This window comes from Vulpes vulpes, chromosome 12, assembly GCF_048418805.1.
Source record: "Vulpes vulpes isolate BD-2025 chromosome 12, VulVul3, whole genome shotgun sequence".
NCBI lineage: Eukaryota > Metazoa > Chordata > Mammalia > Carnivora > Canidae > Vulpes > Vulpes vulpes.
The window spans coordinates 176,741-183,278 of NC_132791.1; positions in this window are offsets into that span (position 1 = coordinate 176,741).

Sequence of the window (6,538 nt, forward strand, 5' to 3'; positions counted from 1 at the left end):
GGGACCCACCCACAGGTCCCAGCGCTGAGGGACCTGCCAGTGTCTGTGCCATGGCTCCTATCCTTTACACTTCCAAAGCCTTGTCACTAATGCTGCTGACTCCTCTCTGTTTTCAGGGACAGCCACCATAATTTCTGCACCATTTTTCTCGGCAGCTACCGTATTTTATCATTCTGAGTCGGACAGCGGGGCTGTAGAACTATACGCCTAGGCCTCTGCTATACTCAAACCGTCTGTCTACCACACCACTAGCTGACTGTCCTTAAATCAAATATAGGCTCCTGAAAAGTCTTCTTTATTTTAAAGAATTATGCATTTGCTCTGCCTTTTAGGAAGAAATTCATCTTCAGTTGATAAAGAAAAGCTCTTCCTTATTGAAGAGTGCTACATAATGATAATAAACATAGTGGGGATAATAAAATCAGAAAATCACTGTTTGGCAACCCCTGCCCCCCCCCAGTAAAATAATTGATTCAGGCAACAATTACCAGGGGATATTAAAAAAAATAGCAAATAAAACAAATATGGCAAAATCCTAGCATGTAGTGAATTAAGTAGCAGGTAAATTCTTTCAACTTTCCATACAATTGAAATTTTTTCAGTAAAAAGTTGGGGCAGGGGTAAAATCTCCCCTGATTTACAGTGAAGTGAGTCTCTTCCAGAGGAATTGGTATTCCCTTATGTACAAAACCCTGGAGTCAGCTAGGCATGCCCAAGATATACGGATTTCTGCGGAGAACACAGTTTAAGCCTGAGCTGAGAACCTTGCGAGACTGACTCATAATTTTTGCCGATGCCTTCCTTTTCCCCATCCTTTCAGTTCTGCTTTAGAATTGTTCTCCCCTCCCATCTGTTTTAAGAGCAAACCTTGAAAACAAATATGAATTTACAACTACATTGTCAAAACAGGGAGCAAGCCAGAACCATCCGGGAAGCTTTCTTAAAATACACGCATCCAGAGCCTAACCCTTTGATATTTCAATTCACTAGTTCTTGGGTGGGGCCTGGAAATATGATTTTTTTTAAAAGATTTTATTTATGGGACGTCTAGGTGGCTCCGCAGGTGATTGTCTGCCTTTGGCCCAGGGGTGATCCCGGGTCCTGGGATCGAGTCCCACATCGGGCTCCCTGCATGGAGCCTGCTTCTCCCTCTGCCTATGTCGTCTCTCTCGGGGTCTGTCATGAATAAGTAAATAAAATCTTTAAAAAATATATATATATATATATACACACACACACACATCAGGCTCTCTGCTCAGTGGGGAGCCTACTTCATCGACTGAGCCACCCAGGTGCCCTGTAGGAATATAGAATCTGTTAGACCTTGAGCAAGTGATTAAGCCATCTCAGTTTTCCCATGGATAAAAATAAATAGTAACTAGTGGTGATGGTAAATGATGGTAATGATATCACTTGAATTATTGAAAATAATGTCATTAAATAGACCTCTCCTTCACCATGAATCCTACATCATCCAACATCATCTCTCTTTATTCTCTTTTAAAACTTTGCCAAAACAGTAGAATATGGGCTGGATGGAGCCACATTTCAAGTAGAATAATCTTTCTGAACCCAAAACTTTCCTTTTAGTAGTCATTAAAAATAAATCATGCCTAGAAAAATAATTGGCTCAGAATTATAGGTTCCCCCAGACATATTTTGCAGGGAAACATAATGGTTTTGAGTATCTCAGAGATGTGGATACGAGAAAACAGGCAAGACAAAGATTTGGATCATCTAGTCATATGTGATATTAAGGGTTGAAATACGTCCCATATTCCTATGTGGAGGTCCTAACCTCCAGAACCTTACAATGTGAAGAGCCTTTTTTTTTTTTTTTTTTTTTGAGACAGGGTCTTTAAGGAGGTAATTAAGGTAACATGACATCATTATGGTGGACCCTAATCCAATATAACTGGTGTCCTTGTAAGAAGGGGAAATGTGGACACAGATGCAGACAGAGAGAAGACAATGTGAAAACACAGGAAGAAGACGGCCACCCAGAAGCCAAGGAGCAAGGCCCGCACAGAGTCTTCCTTCAGGCTCCTTAGAAGAAGCCAACTCGGCTGACTCTGGATCTTGGACTTCTTGCCTCTAGAACTAAGAAAAATAAACTCCCGTTATTTACGCCATCCAGCCCGTGGTACCTTGCCGTATAAGCCCTAGCAAGCTAACACATGTAGAAGGGAATACTGGAATCTAAGCTCCACAAGTCTTTTTTTGTTGTTGTTGATTGATGTATCCCAACTGCCTAGAGCAACGCCTGGCACATAACAGGTGCGCAACAAATATTTGTTCAGTGAACTTCTTAATAAATAAAGCAGATTAATAAAATCCTTCCTATAGATGCTCTATTAAATACCATCAGTGTTTCAGTAATGCTTTTTATTCTCAGAAGACCTGAGAACCCGGACTCCCAGTGCTCTAACGCTGTGGTTTAAATGGTCGGTTGCCACACCCAAGTATACAAAATCCTCTGGTGAAACTCTTGGTATGACTCAATTCCAGGAGTAATTTCTTAAAGACAAGAGCTAATAAGATAAAAATGCTGCTGTAATACAATAAATCTGAATCAGTCGACATTGAGAAACAGATCAGACTTGTTAGTCCCATCCTGGGGAAAATATCACAAACAGATGTAACCTGCTCATATTTGCTGTTCCCTCAAAAGTATATGACTAGCTGATTTCACTAAAGACACTGAGAACAGCCTGGATTCACAAATTAAAGGAAAAAAAAATAAGGATCCTCCTGTTGTTCTTATTAAAGCATGTCTTGTGTGGACACAGGAAAAAGACAGATTAAATTTCCTCTGACTTATTCAATTACAGGGCTTCGTGGTGCATGTATGTCTTTAAACCAAATCTATGTCTCACTCTTACCACTATCACCATCAATCAATACTTAATTTCGTTCCCTGAATATGATAGGAAAATAGCAGCAAAATAAAACATAAAAGAAATATGGAATCTATATTCTGATTCTAACTTATTTGCAAACATCATTTATTAACAGCCAGAACAAAAAATTCACCAATTGTAATAGTTATTGATGTAAAGAACAAATTAAAAGAAAAAAATTTAATTTCCTTACAACTTACAGCCCATTGACCGGTCCTTGAGACTCATAGAGTGACCTTCCTCTAGAAACTCAATTGCTTCCATGTTTATACTCTGCTAAGGACAAAAGGCAATTTTAGCTGAATATTATCCCAAACTCTAGGATCCTGTAAGTCTACTTTAATATTTAAAAATTCCTTTGGAAACTTGCTTTATCTCTACTCACCCAAGCTATATGTTAGCAATCATCATCCAAGCAGATGGCCCATGACTGAAGGGTTTCATGACTAAAGTTTTACTAGACAGTAATAAATGACTTTTTCCTAACAATAGCTAGTGCCCTTCGAGGCCCAGAAACCTTGCTTCCAAAATTCCTTAGAGATTTACACTATCCCCGACCCATTCCCAAATTGAAAGTATATAATCAATCACCCATCACAACCCTAGTGCAGCTCTTTCTGCCCATGGGTATTGTTCCCATGCTTTAACAAAACCATCTTTTTGCACCAAAGATGTCTGAAGAATTCTTTCTTGGCCATTCTTTCTTTTTTACTCCAAACCCAAACATTTCCACATCAGTTCTGGTAGAGGCGATAAGATTGTAAGTAATTCTTTCCTTGAATTATTTGTAATTTTATGTAAGTCTTCATTTTTAAAACAGGTTTCAAAAACCTTTCTAACTTCTAATCATCACTGGAAGAAAATCTAGGATTAGAAACTCGCCTAAAGGAAGAGGATGATATGCTAATATTTATTTTTAAACTGAATTTAATTCATTTGATGTGGACAACAAAGGTAGGACAAAAATTATGAAATTTCCTTACTACTTACAGCCCACTGGCAAGTCCTTGAAACACTCAGAGTGACCTTCCTGTAGGAACTCAGCTGCCTCAACGTTACTACTTTGCTAAGGGCAAAAGGCAATCTTAGGCTAACCCCCAGCATCCTGTAAGTCTACTTCAACACATAGAAATTCCTCTGGAAGCTTCCTTTATTGTACCTGCCAAGACACGTGTTGGCAATCATCCTCTAAGCATTTGACACACTGATAGACATTTGAAGAGTCTCCCGACTTTTTACAAAACAGTAATAAATGACGTCTTCCTAACAATAGGCAGCCCCCTCAGGATCCTGGAAAGCTTGTTTCCAAAATACCTTGGGAGGCGGACACCATCCCTAACCCCCTCCCAACCTGACAGTATATACTGGGCCACTCCTTAGGACCCCAGCGTAGCTCTTTCTGCTCACAGGTCCAGTCTCCCTGCTTTAATATAATCATCTTTTTGCACCAAAGACATCTCAGGAATTCTTTCTTGGCTGTCAGCTTAGAACCCTAACATCTTCCCTAATCATATTTATACAGAATACGCGTGAAAAGGCCAGAATATACCAGTTTCCATGGGCAGGCAAAATTCAGCATCTTAAAATCAAAATCTGGAAACATCCATCCTGAAAGTAACTTAAAGATCAAGTCAAAGCTTGTTGTTAGTTTTGGGCCTGGATTTAGCTCCTGGACTGATGCAATCTGAAACCAGAGCCAACGAGTGTTTACCAAAGTCTTTGTCCCAAAGGGAGAGAAGCCTCTTGTAAGTCTCCCGGAGTGATGCTGTTGGGATTGCTTTGAGACCTGGGCAAAGGTGGCGAGCAGGAGCACAAACATCAAAATCACTTTGAAACATTTTTCCTTTCCAGCAGAATGAAAGCCAAGTAGTTTTTCATGATATGCAATTTGCAATCAAGCCCTCCTCTACTGAAGGATTTAATTAGCTGCTGGTGCATTTGCTCCTTTTTCCTGGGAACCACAGCATAAACAGGAAGCACATGCCTCTGGGGCTCATTGGTTGCAGAACGGAAAAAATGAAGCTGTGGATTTTCTCAAGGATGATTTAGAGAGGAAAGATCATTAAACTACTGGACTCCCCCCCCCCCCTTATCTTCTCCACGAGGCTTATAAACCAAATGAGCGCACAGCTGTGCTCCACAGGCAGGAAAACAGTTCTTGGCCCGCACTGACAGTCAGCTAGGCCGGGCGTCGGGCGTTAGCACATGGGGCGTTAGCACGTCAGGCGTTAGCGCACCGCGTTAGTGCATCGGGGGTTAGCGCACCAGGTTAGCGCATTGGGCGTTAGCGCACCGGGAGTTAGCGCACCAGGTTAGTGCATCGGGCGTTAGCGCACCAGGTTAGTGCAACGGGCGTTAGCGCACCGGGAGTTAGCGCACCGGGAGTTAGCGCACCAGGTTAGTGCATCGGGCGTTAGCGCACCAGGCGTTAGCGCACCAGGTTAGTGCAACAGGCGTTAGCGCACCAGGCGTTAGCGCACCAGGTTAGTGCAACGGGCGTTAGCGCACCGGGAGTTAGCGCACCAGGTTAGTGCATCGGGCGTTAGCGCACCAGGCGTTAGCGCACCAGGCGTTAGCGCACCAGGTTAGTGCAACGGGCGTTAGCGCACCAGGCGTTAGCGCACCAGGTTAGTGCAACGGGCGTTAGCGCACCAGGCGTTAGCGCACCAGGCGTTAGCGCACCAGGCGTTAGTGCACCAGGTTAGCGCATCCGGCGTTAGCGCACCAGGTTAGCGCCCCGGGCGTTAGCGCCCCCGTCTGCCGCCGAGCAGGGCAGTCACGCCCCAAGCCCTGTGGAACTGCGCGCTCCTTTCCGTGCTCAGCCCCAGGCTCGTCGCTGAAATCAGAGCGCCCACGCTCTCACGCTAACCACTCGGCACAAGCGCTGGGTATTCAACGAGCAAACACCGAAGCGCATTAAAAAGAAGAAAAATGTTCTCCTCACAGGCGAATCTCTGCGACGGTGACGAGGAACTGGCCGCCTCGCCTGCAGTGGAGGCCGCGCCCCCTGCACGGAGGCTGGTGGGTGGGGGACAGGGCCTTCCCGGCACACTCCCTGCGGCTTCCGGAGCCCACGACACTCGCAACCTGGTGCCTTCGACGGGAGCCTTCTCGCCACACCCACACCCCTGCCCGGGCGGCCCCACGGGAGCCGGAGGCCAGGACGCGCTGCGGGGCCGGAGCCGGGGCTCCCCTCCGCCCTCTGCCTCCCCCCACCCCCGCCCTCTGCCTCCCCCCCCCCCGCCCCAGGCTCACACCTGCCCTCCCCGCGGGGGCCTCCCGGTGCCCCTACTGACGTGCCCGGCCCGCGGGGAGGGTCCTGGGGGGGCCCTAGAGGGGGTCCTGGGGGGGTCCTCGGGGAGGGTCTTGGAGGGTCCTGGGGGGAGGGTCCTGGGGAGTGTCCTTGGGGGGGCCCTAGAGGGGGTCCTGGGGGAGGGTCCTGGGGGGAGGGTCCTCTGGGAGGGTCCTGGGGGGGTCCTCGGGGAGGGCCTTGGGGGGAGGGTTCCGGGGGGAGGGTCCTTGGGGGGCCCTAGAGGGGGTCCTGGGGGGGTCCTCGGGGGGACCCTGGGGGGGTACTGGGGGGTGCTCGGGGGAGGGTCCTGGGAGAGGGTCCGGGGTGGGGTAAGGTCCTGGGGCGG